At 46.6% G+C, this 12,725-nt stretch overlaps 1 protein-coding gene across 1 annotated transcript in view; it reads left to right on the plus strand.

Moving 5' to 3' along the window:
- Window positions 1-12,725, plus strand: part of LOC148501738 (uncharacterized) — a 282,577-nt gene that overhangs the window by 9,665 nt on the left and 260,187 nt on the right. The gene's annotated exons all lie outside the window — the stretch shown is intronic.

Below are 12,725 nucleotides of genomic sequence, written 5' to 3' on the forward strand. Positions count from 1 at the left end.
TGAAATAAATAACCTGCTCTCTGGCTGACAGTGGGCGTGTCCAATGTGTTTCTCTCAGCCAATAGAGTTGTGCTTGGTGAGGGACATTTGTTACCGCGTGGGGGAGTGTTTATGTGCTTGTCAGACTTCTCATTGGACAGCAGCTTAGTATCCTGATGAGCTGATTGGCTGTTGGTTTCTATGTTATCGTGTCTAACTCATTCATCTTCGCCTGTTAGTTTTGAATGATGAGGTAGCTCACACAAGTCATAAATATTTTTTGAGAAAGTTATGAAAATGATACACTTGATATCAGATATACAACAGAAGATGCATCTTATTTTTTAACAAAGTCTGATACGCTTTGTACTTAAAGCTATTGGTGTTATTTAGTGGATTTCATATAGAGCGCCTAAAAGTCCAAAGTGCCTTTATAAAGGTCAAATAAATAAATAAATAGATGTGTGCTTTAAAACACTATTAAGGTGCAAGAATAAAGTGTGTATGTGCAAAAATGAGTGCAACATGCATAGAACCAGGTATTTATATAAAAAGAAAGCTAATGGTTGAAATAACAATGTTAAGTGTTTTTAGTGCATTTAAAGTGTCATTAGTGCATAGTGGGGAATGCATATATAAAAAAAACCACAATGATATGTAAATTGTACTTAAAAAAAAATAGTATACAATTTATTTCAACACAGAGAAACACAGAGAAACATGGACAATACAAATGGTATAAATATAGTCAATATTAAAAATTCAATGGAGAAGGCTTAAAGCAACAAAGAAAATGTATTGATGTGTATACTGGACAGGACGCTCGGAGCTCCATGCGCTGGGTTGATGTGTGTGTCTCCTGTCTCTGACTTATTTGTTTCCATGTTTTTTTGAGCTCTGTTTCTGATGTTATAAGTGGTTTTGTGACCCTACATGCGATTTCTCATTTATTCATTCGGGTGCATCTATGGAGTTCGAAATGGAAATGCATTATGCTATTCTACTCACCATATAGATGCCATTTTTTGTTATTTTTGATGTAACAGACACTGGTCTTGAGAATGGTCCTTGTGTGGACCGATATGTCGACTAAAAAGTGTGTGTCTTTCAAATTTGTTTTGTTCCTGAAATAAATAATTCTACTAGACTGTAATGGTGAGTACCTTCATCCGAAAATCTGGGGATACTACTGTGTGTGTGTGTGTGTGTGTATATGTGTGTGTGTGTGTGTGTGTATATATATATATATATATATATATATACACACACACACATATATACAGTGCATCCAGAAAGTATTCACAGCGCTTCACTTTTTCCACATTTTGTATTGTTACAGCCTTGTTCCAAAATGAAATAAATTCATTTTTGTCCTCAAAATTCTACACAATACTCAATAATGACAACGTGTAAAAAGTTTTTTTGAGATTTTTGCAAATTTAATAAAAAAACAAAAAACTAAGAAATCACATGTACATAAGTATTCACGGCCTTTGCTCAATACTTTGTTTATGCACCTTTGGCACAAATTACAGCCTCATGTCTTTTTGACATGATGCCACAAGCTTGGCACACCTATCTTTGGGCAGTTTCGCCCATTCCTCTTTGCAGCACCTCTCAAGCTTCCTCAAGATGGATGGGTAGCGTTGGTGCACGGCCATTTTCAGGTCTCTCCAGAGATGTTCAATCGGATTCAAGTCTGGGCCCTGCCTGGGCCACTCAAGGACATTCACAGAGTTGTCCTGAAGCCACTCCTTTGATATCTTGGCTGTGTGCTAAGGGTCATTGTCGTGCTGAAAGATGACCCATCGCCCCAGTCAGGTCTAGAGCGCTCTGGAGCAGGTTTTCATCCAGGATGTCTGTACATTGCTGCATTCATCTTTCTCTCTATCCTGACTAGTCTCCCAGTTCCTGCCAGTGAAAAACATCCCCAAAGCATGATGCTGCCACCACCATGCTTTACTGTAGGGATGGTATTGCCCTGGTGATGAGCTGTGCCTGGTTTACTTCAAACAATGCTTGGCATTCATGCCAAAGAGTTCAATCTTTGTCTCATCAAACTGGAGAGTCCTTCAGGTTAATTTTGGCAAACTCCAGGCGGGCTGCCATGTGCTTTTTACTAAGGAATGGCTTCCGTCTGGCCACTCTACCATACAGGCCTGATTGGTGGATTGCTGCAGAGATGGTTGTCCTTCTGAAAGGTTCTTGTCTCTCCACAGAGGAATGCTGTAGCTCTGACCGAGTGACCATTGGGTTCTTGGTCACCTCCCTGACTAGGGCCCTTTTCCCCCCGATCACTCAGTTTAGACAGCCGGCCAATGCTAGGAAGGGTCCTGGTGGTTCCGCACTTCTTCCATTTATGGATGATGGAGGCCACTGTGCTTACCCCAGATTTGTACCTTGAGACAATACTGTCTCAGAGGTCTACAGACAATTCCTTGGATTTCATGCTTGGTTTGTGCTCTGACATGCACTGTCAAGTGTGGGACCTTATATAGACAAGTGTATGCCTTTCAAATCATGTCCAATCAACTGAATTTACCACAGGTGGACTCCAATTAAGCTGTAGGAACATCTCAAGGATGACCAGTGGAAACAGGATGCACCTGAGCACAATTTTCGAGCTTCATGGCAAAGGCTGTGAATACTTATGTACATGTGATTCTTAGGTATTTTTTTTTTTTTTAATTAAATTTGCAAAAATCTCAAAAAAATTTTACACGTTGTCATTATGGGGTATTGTGTGTAGAATTTTGAGCACAAAAATGAATTTATTCCATTTTGGAATAAGGCTGTAACATAACAAAATGTGGAAAAAGTGAAGCGCTGTGAATACTTTCCGGATGCACTGTATATGTATATATATATGTATATATATATATGTCTATGGGCACCTGCACTCCACCAACATAAAGCAACTTGGGTGCTGCCGCATAGATCTACCATGATAAATATGGCGTCAAAGTACAAACAGTCCATAGGCGGGCACTCTCCAAAATATACACGTCAATTTGATGTATCAATATACATTTATTTATGGAAATAGTAATACACCCAGTGATTCCGCACTGATTTAAAACACTGACATTTCATAAATTTGATTAGCATAACATTTCTCAAGTATATATGTGTCCTTGGTTGCTTAAGTAGCCATTAGCCAGACACGAACTATGCTGGTTGTATCCTTATGGCAGAAAAATGATGTCCAGACCGATGATAGCCTCACTTAAAGCTCATCTAAATCATTCCCATGATCTCTTAGTGGTAATGCATCTCCACGCACTTTAAATGCTTCAAGCAAACCACTCTTCTGTCAATCACTGTTACTGTGATATCCTCATTGTTAGTCCAGTCACTCTCATGCCTCTGAGACAGTCTAAGCAATCCGCTGTTATGCTTGCTGCTCCAGCAGTGTAAATGGTAATGGCTCACTTAACATCCACCAGACACACAAATAATACTTATGCCATCATCTGTTGACCTCGGTCCTGTCCTGGACCGTTCAATATTCACAACTTGTTCTTAATCAAAAGATCCGTCAGCAAATAACATCCTGTGACTTGCCCCTCAGTGCCTCTATACCATCACCCATCTCATCAATCCTGTCCAGTACAATCACCTGTGCTTCCAGCGTGCGTTCCAGGTCAGTGCACAGACTCCCCTCACTTCCTGGTCACTGTACTCATGTGACCTCAATCCCTCGACTCCACTTATCAACTCTGCCTTCAGCATGCACTACACTGCACTAGCCAATCTCTCCAACGTGCGTTCCATCTCTGCACAGGCTCCTTACTCCCTGATCATGTGACCTTAGTTCCTCAGCTGTGCCTTCAGCGTGCACTACACTGCACTAGCCAATGTCTCCAGTATGAATTCCATCTCTATGCACAGGCTCCTTACTCCCTGATTCCCCCTGATCATGTGACCTTAGTCCCTCAGCTGTGCCTTCAGCATGCACTACACTGCACTAGCCAATGTCTCCAGTATGAATTCCATCTCTATGCACAGGCTCCTTACTTACTGATTCCCCTGATCACGTGAGCTTAGTCCCTCAGCTGTGCCTTCAGCATGCACTACACTGCACTAGCCAATGTCTCCAGTATGAATTCCATCTCTATGCACAGGCTCCTTACTTCCTGATTCCCCTGATCACGTGACCTTAGTCCCTCAGCTGTGCCTTCAGCATACACTACACTGCACTAGCCAATGTCTCCAGTATGAATTCCATCTCTATACACAGGCTCCTTCCTGATTCCCCTGATCATGTGACCTTAGTCCCTCAGCTGTGCCTTCAGCATGCACTACACTGCACTAGCCAATGTCTCCAGTATGAATTCCATCTCTATGCACAGGCTCCTTACTTCCTGATTCCCCTGATCACGTGACCTTAGTCCCTCAGCTGTGCCTTCAGCATACACTACACTGCACTAGCCAATGTCTCCAGTATGAATTCCATCTCTATACACAGGCTCCTTCCTGATTCCCCTGATCACGTGACCTTAGTCCCTCAGCTGTGCCTTCAGCATGCACTACACTGCACTAGCCAATGTCTCCAGTATGAATTCCATCTCTATGCACAGGCTCCTTACTTCCTGATTCCCCTGATCACATGACCTTAGTCCCTCAGCTGTGCCTTCAGCATGCACTACACTGCACTAGCCAATGTCTCCAGTATGAATTCCACCTCTATGCACAGGCTCCTTACTCCCTGATTCCCCTGATCGCATGACCTTAGTCCCTCAGCTGTGCCTTCAGCATGCACTACACTGCACTAGCCAATGTCTCCAGTATGAATTCCACCTATATGCACAGGCTCCTTACTCCCTGATTCCCCTGATCACATGACCTTAGTCCCTCAGCTGTGCCTTCAGCATGCACTACACTGCACTAGCCAATGTCTCCAGTATGAATTCCACCTCTATGCAGAGGCTCCTTACTCCCTGATTCCCCCTGATCACATGACCTTAGTTCCTCAGCTGTGCCTTCAGCATGCACTACACTGCACTAGCCAATGTCTCCAGTATGAATTCCATCTCTATGCACAGGCTCCTTACTTCCTGATTCCCCTGATCCCATGACATTAGTCCCTCAGCTGTGCCTTCAGCATACACTACACTGCACTAGCCAATGTCTCCAGTATGAATTCCTTCTCTATGCACAGGCTCCTTACTCCCTGATTCCCCCTGATCACGTGACCTTAGTCCCTCAGCTGTGCCTTCAGCATGCACTACACTGCACTAGCCAATGTCTCCAGTATGAATTCCATCTCTATGCACAGGCTCCTTACTTCCTGATTCCCCTGATCCCATGACATTAGTCCCTCAGCTGTGCCTTCAGCATACACTACACTGCACTAGCCAATGTCTCCAGTATGAATTCCTTCTCTATGCACAGGCTCCTTACTTCCTGATTCCCCCTGATCATGTGACCTTAGTCCCTCAGCTGTGCCTTCAGCATGCACTACACTGCACTAGCCAATTTCTCCAGTATGAATTCCATCTCTATGCACAGGCTCCTTACTCCCTGATTCCCCAGATCACATGACCTTAGTTCCTCAGCTGTGCCTTCAGCATGCACTACACTGCACTAGCCAATGTCTCCAGTATGAATTCCACCACTATGCACAGGCTCCTTACTCCCTGATTCCCCTGATCGCATGACCTTAGTCCCTCAGCTGTGCCTTCAGCATGCACTACACTGCACTAGCCAATGTCTCCAGTATGAATTCCACCTATATGCACAGGCTCCTTACTCCCTGATTCCCCTGATCACATGACCTTAGTCCCTCAGCTGTGCCTTCAGCATGCACTACACTGCACTAGCCAATGTCTCCAGTATGAATTCCATCTCTATGCACAGGCTCCTTACTTCCTGATTCCCCTGATCCCATGACCTTAGTCCCTCAGCTGTGCCTTCAGCATACACTACACTGCACTAGCCAATGTCTCCAGTATGATTTCCTTCTCTATGCACAGGCTCCTTACTCCCTGATTCCCCCTGATCACGTGACCTTAGTCCCTCAGCTGTGCCTTCAGCGTGCGTTCCATCTCTATGCACAGGCTCCTTACTTCCTGATTCCCCCTGATCATGTGACCTTAGTCCCTCAGCTGTGCCTTCAGCATGCACTACACTGCACTAGCCAATTTCTCCAGTATGAATTCCATCTCTATGCACAGGCTCCTTACTCCCTGATTCCCCATATCACATGACCTTAGTTCCTCAGCTGTGCCTTCAGCATGCACTACACTGCACTAGCCAATGTCTCCAGTATGAATTCCATCTCTATGCACAGGCTCCTTACTTACTGATTCCCCTGATCACGTGACCTTAGTCCCTCAGCTGTGCCTTCAGCGTGCACGACACTGCACTAGCCAATGTCTCCAGCGTGCGTTCCATCTCTATGCACAGGCTCCTTACTCCCTGATTCCCCTGATCACGTGACCTTAGTCCCTCAGCTGTGCCTTCAGCGTGCACTACACTGCACTAGCCAATGTCTCCAGCGTGCGTTTCATCTCTATGCACAGGCTCCTTACTCCCTGATTCCCCTGATCACATGACCTTAGTTCCTCAGCTGTGCCTTCAGCATGCACTACACTGCACTAGCCAATGTCTCCAGTATGAATTCCATCTCTATGCAAAGGCTCCTTACTCCCTGATTCCCCCTGATCACGTGACCTTAGTCCCTCAGCTGTGCCTTCAGCATGCACTACACTGCACTAGCCAATGTCTCCAGTATGAATTCCATCTCTATGCACAGGCTCCTTACTCCCTGATTCCCCCTGATCACGTGACCTTAGTCCCTCAGCTGTGCCTTCAGCATGCACTACACTGCACTAGCCAATGTCTCCAGTATGAATTCCATCTCTATGCACAGGCTCCCCACTCCCTGATCACATGATCTTAGTCCCTCAGCTGTGCCTTCAACATGCACTACACTGCACTAGCCAATGTCTCCAGTTTGAATTCCATCTCTATACACAGGCTCCTTCCTGATTCCCCTGATCACGTGACCTTAGTCCCTCAGCTGTGCCTTCAGCATGCACTACACTGCACTAGCCAATGTCTCCAGTATGAATTCCATCTCTATGCACAGGCTCCTTACTTCCTGATTCCCCTGATCACATGACCTTAGTCCCTCAGCTGTGCCTTCAGCATGCACTACACTGCACTAGCCAATGTCTCCAGTATGAATTCCACCTCTATGCACAGGCTCCTTACTCCCTGATTCCCCTGATCGCATGACCTTAGTCCCTCAGCTGTGCCTTCAGCATGCACTACACTGCACTAGTCAATGTCTCCAGTATGAATTCCACCTATATGCACAGGCTCCTTACTCCCTGATTCCCCTGATCACATGACCTTAGTCCCTCAGCTGTGCCTTCAGCATGCACTAAACTGCACTAGCCAATGTCTCCAGTATGAATTCCACCTCTATGCAGAGGCTCCTTACTCCCTGATTCCCCCTGATCACATGACCTTAGTTCCTCAGCTGTGCCTTCAGCATGCACTACACTGCACTAGCCAGTGTCTCCAGTATGAATTCCATCTCTATGCACAGGCTCCTTACTTCCTGATTCCCCTGATCCCATGACCTTAGTCCCTCAGCTGTGCCTTCAGCGTGCGTTCCATCTCTATGCACAGGCTCCTTACTTCCTGATTCCCCCTGATCATGTGACCTTAGTCCCTCAGCTGTGCCTTCAGCATGCACTACACTGCACTAGCCAATTTCTCCAGTATGAATTCCATCTCTATGCACAGGCTCCTTACTCCCTGATTCCCCTGATCACGTGACCTTAGTTCCTCAGCTGTGCCTTCAGCGTGCACTACACTGCACTAGCCAATGTCTCCAGTATGAATTCCATCTCTGCACAGGCTCCTTACTTCCTGATTCCCCTGATCACGTGACCTTAGTCCCTCAGCTGTGCCTTCAGCATGCACTACACTGCACTAGCCAATGTCTCCAGTATGAATTCCATCTCTATGCACAGGCTCCTTACTTCCTGATTCCCCTGATCACATGACCTTAGTCCCTCAGCTGTGCCTTCAGCATGCACTACACTGCACTAGCCAATGTCTCCAGTATGAATTCCACCTCTATGCACAGGCTCCTTACTCCCTGATTCCCCTGATCGCATGACCTAAGTCCCTCAGCTGTGCCTTCAGCATGCACTACACTGCACTAGCCAATGTCTCCAGTATGAATTCCATCTCTATGCACAGGCTCCTTACTCCCTGATTCCCCCTGATCACGTGACCTTAGTCCCTCAGCTGTGCCTTCAGCATGCACTACACTGCACTAGCCAATGTCTCCAGTATGAATTCCACCTCTATGCAGAGGCTCCTTACTCCCTGATTCCCCCTGATCACATGACCTTAGTTCCTCAGCTGTGCCTTCAGCATGCACTACACTGCACTAGCCAATGTCTCCAGTATGAATTCCATCTCTATGCACAGGCTCCTTACTTCCTGATTCCCCTGATCCCATGACCTTAGTTCCTCAGCTGTGCCTTCAGCATACACTACACTGCACTAGCCAATGTCTCCAGTATGAATTCCTTCTCTATGCACAGGCTCCTTACTCCCTGATTCCCCCTGATCACGTGACCTTAGTCCCTCAGCTGTGCCTTCAGCGTGCGTTCCATCTCTATGCACAGGCTCCTTACTTCCTGATTCCCCCTGATCATGTGACCTTAGTCCCTCAGCTGTGCCTTCAGCATGCACTACACTGCACTAGCCAATTTCTCCAGTATGAATTCCATCTCTATGCACAGGCTCCTTACTCCCTGATTCCCCAGATCACATGACCTTAGTTCCTCAGCTGTGCCTTCAGCATGCACTACACTGCACTAGCCAATGTCTCCAGTATGAATTCCACCACTATGCACAGGCTCCTTACTCCCTGATTCCCCTGATCGCATGACCTTAGTCCCTCAGCTGTGCCTTCAGCATGCACTACACTGCACTAGCCAATGTCTCCAGTATGAATTCCACCTATATGCACAGGCTCCTTACTCCCTGATTCCCCTGATCACATGACCTTAGTCCCTCAGCTGTGCCTTCAGCATGCACTACACTGCACTAGCCAATGTCTCCAGTATGAATTCCATCTCTATGCACAGGCTCCTTACTTCCTGATTCCCCTGATCCCATGACCTTAGTCCCTCAGCTGTGCCTTCAGCATACACTACACTGCACTAGCCAATGTCTCCAGTATGATTTCCTTCTCTATGCACAGGCTCCTTACTCCCTGATTCCCCCTGATCACGTGACCTTAGTCCCTCAGCTGTGCCTTCAGCGTGCGTTCCATCTCTATGCACAGGCTCCTTACTTCCTGATTCCCCCTGATCATGTGACCTTAGTCCCTCAGCTGTGCCTTCAGCATGCACTACACTGCACTAGCCAATTTCTCCAGTATGAATTCCATCTCTATGCACAGGCTCCTTACTCCCTGATTCCCCATATCACATGACCTTAGTTCCTCAGCTGTGCCTTCAGCATGCACTACACTGCACTAGCCAATGTCTCCAGTATGAATTCCATCTCTATGCACAGGCTCCTTACTTACTGATTCCCCTGATCACGTGACCTTAGTCCCTCAGCTGTGCCTTCAGCGTGCACGACACTGCACTAGCCAATGTCTCCAGCGTGCGTTCCATCTCTATGCACAGGCTCCTTACTCCCTGATTCCCCTGATCACGTGACCTTAGTCCCTCAGCTGTGCCTTCAGCGTGCACTACACTGCACTAGCCAATGTCTCCAGCGTGCGTTCCATCTCTATGCACAGGCTCCTTACTCCCTGATTCCCCTGATCACATGACCTTAGTTCCTCAGCTGTGCCTTCAGCATGCACTACACTGCACTAGCCAATGTCTCCAGTATGAATTCCATCTCTATGCAAAGGCTCCTTACTCCCTGATTCCCCCTGATCACGTGACCTTAGTCCCTCAGCTGTGCCTTCAGCATGCACTACACTGCACTAGCCAATGTCTCCAGTATGAATTCCATCTCTATGCACAGGCTCCTTACTCCCTGATTCCCCCTGATCACGTGACCTTAGTCCCTCAGCTGTGCCTTCAGCATGCACTACACTGCACTAGCCAATGTCTCCAGTATGAATTCCATCTCTATGCACAGGCTCCCCACTCCCTGATCACATGATCTTAGTCCCTCAGCTGTGCCTTCAACATGCACTACACTGCACTAGCCAATGTCTCCAGTTTGAATTCCATCTCTATACACAGGCTCCTTCCTGATTCCCCTGATCACGTGACCTTAGTCCCTCAGCTGTGCCTTCAGCATGCACTACACTGCACTAGCCAATGTCTCCAGTATGAATTCCATCTCTATGCACAGGCTCCTTCCTGATTCCCCTGATCACATGACCTTAGTCCCTCAGCTGTGCCTTCAGCATGCACTACACTGCACTAGCCAATGTCTCCAGTATGAATTCCACCTCTATGCACAGGCTCCTTACTCCCTGATTCCCCTGATCGCATGACCTTAGTCCCTCAGCTGTGCCTTCAGCATGCACTACACTGCACTAGTCAATGTCTCCAGTATGAATTCCACCTATATGCACAGGCTCCTTACTCCCTGATTCCCCTGATCACATGACCTTAGTCCCTCAGCTGTGCCTTCAGCATGCACTAAACTGCACTAGCCAATGTCTCCAGTATGAATTCCACCTCTATGCAGAGGCTCCTTACTCCCTGATTCCCCCTGATCACATGACCTTAGTTCCTCAGCTGTGCCTTCAGCATGCACTACACTGCACTAGCCAGTGTCTCCAGTATGAATTCCATCTCTATGCACAGGCTCCTTACTTCCTGATTCCCCTGATCCCATGACCTTAGTCCCTCAGCTGTGCCTTCAGCGTGCGTTCCATCTCTATGCACAGGCTCCTTACTTCCTGATTCCCCCTGATCATGTGACCTTAGTCCCTCAGCTGTGCCTTCAGCATGCACTACACTGCACTAGCCAATTTCTCCAGTATGAATTCCATCTCTATGCACAGGCTCCTTACTCCCTGATTCCCCTGATCACGTGACCTTAGTTCCTCAGCTGTGCCTTCAGCGTGCACTACACTGCACTAGCCAATGTCTCCAGTATGAATTCCATCTCTGCACAGGCTCCTTACTTCCTGATTCCCCTGATCACGTGACCTTAGTCCCTCAGCTGTGCCTTCAGCATGCACTACACTGCACTAGCCAATGTCTCCAGTATGAATTCCATCTCTATGCACAGGCTCCTTACTCCCTGATTCCCCCTGATCACATGACCTTAGTCCCTCAGCTGTGCCTTCAGCATGCACTACACTGCACTAGCCAATGTCTCCAGTATGAATTCCATCTCTATGCACAGGCTCCTTACTCCCTGATTCCCCCTGATCACGTGACCTTAGTCCCTCAGCTGTGCCTTCAGCATGCACTACACTGCACTAGCCAATGTCTCCAGTATGAATTCCATCTCTATGCACAGGCTCCTTACTCCCTGATTCCCCTGATCACATGATCTTAGTTCCTCAGCTGGGCCTTCAGCATACACTACACTGCACTAGCCAATGTCTCCAGTATGATTTCCATCTCTATGCACAGGCTCCTTACTTGCTGATTCCCCTGATCACGTGATCCTTGTATACAAACTGAACCTGGCTGTCAAACACTTGGAATGTATCTACACCACAGCAATCTAACTCTCTCTCCTTGTTATTAATCGTGTCCTAAATCAGATCAATCTGTCATTATCATTCTTCTAGCTACCAACTACACACTGACAACAGAACGCTCTGCTGGGACACGGGATCACTATTCTTCAACAATAATAATTTACACCTTAATGCCAATGTACCTGGATCTTGATACTCTGACTCATAAATCACAGTTTAGCTCTATGTGCATCAAACCTTAAGCATCTCCACACTAAATCTAATCTCTACAAGAACTATAAATCTTTGCATATAACAATACAAGAGGTACATTATAAATACATAATATTAAACATAAAAAAAAGTACAAAAAAACAACTTATTGTACTGCCAGAGATTTTTTTTTTTTTTTAATAGAAAACATCTATAGTTAATGTTCTCATTCAACCCCTTAGGGGCAATTGTGTCCAGGGTGTAGATCCAGCGCGATTCCTTTAGTAGCAAAATTGTCTCCCTATCTCCTCTTTCTAATTTGGGGTCATGATCAATTAATATCGACTTTAATGTTGCTACCTGGTGTACAATGCCATACAATGCCTTGCTACTGGCTTATCACTCTGACCTTCAGTGATAGCTCATCATATGGAACTCCTGTGATTAGCCATCCGTTCTCTGAAGGAGGTGGTCGTTTCCCCGACATAATAAAGTCCACAAGGAGACATTAAAATATAAATCACATGTCAGACGAAATCGCCAGGTGCAAAGAAACGCATTAGAAAGTCCAAAGAAGTCCAATGGTATCCTGTGGCTTCTACTGCTATATGGTCGTGGCACCAGAGCAAAAAGACTTTCCATCTCTCTAGCCGTGGCACGTTGGAGCATCTTGCAGCTCTATGTGGAAAGGCACTCCCCGTCGACGAGAGTGGCTCTCGTATTGCAATCAATCTTTCTCACTTTGGAATACAGTTTCTTTCTGAGGTAAGCCCACTTGCCGTGATCACAACCGGCCGGTGTGTATCACGTGCAGCCGCTACCCGGACATCGATCGCCAAAGCTGCTGAGAGTCCCAGCGCTTGCTGTAAAGTCTACAAGGGCAGCTATT

The sequence above is a fragment of the Taudactylus pleione genome, unplaced genomic scaffold, assembly GCF_031769625.1.
Source record: "Taudactylus pleione unplaced genomic scaffold, aTauple2 ptg000504l, whole genome shotgun sequence".
NCBI lineage: Eukaryota > Metazoa > Chordata > Amphibia > Anura > Myobatrachidae > Taudactylus > Taudactylus pleione.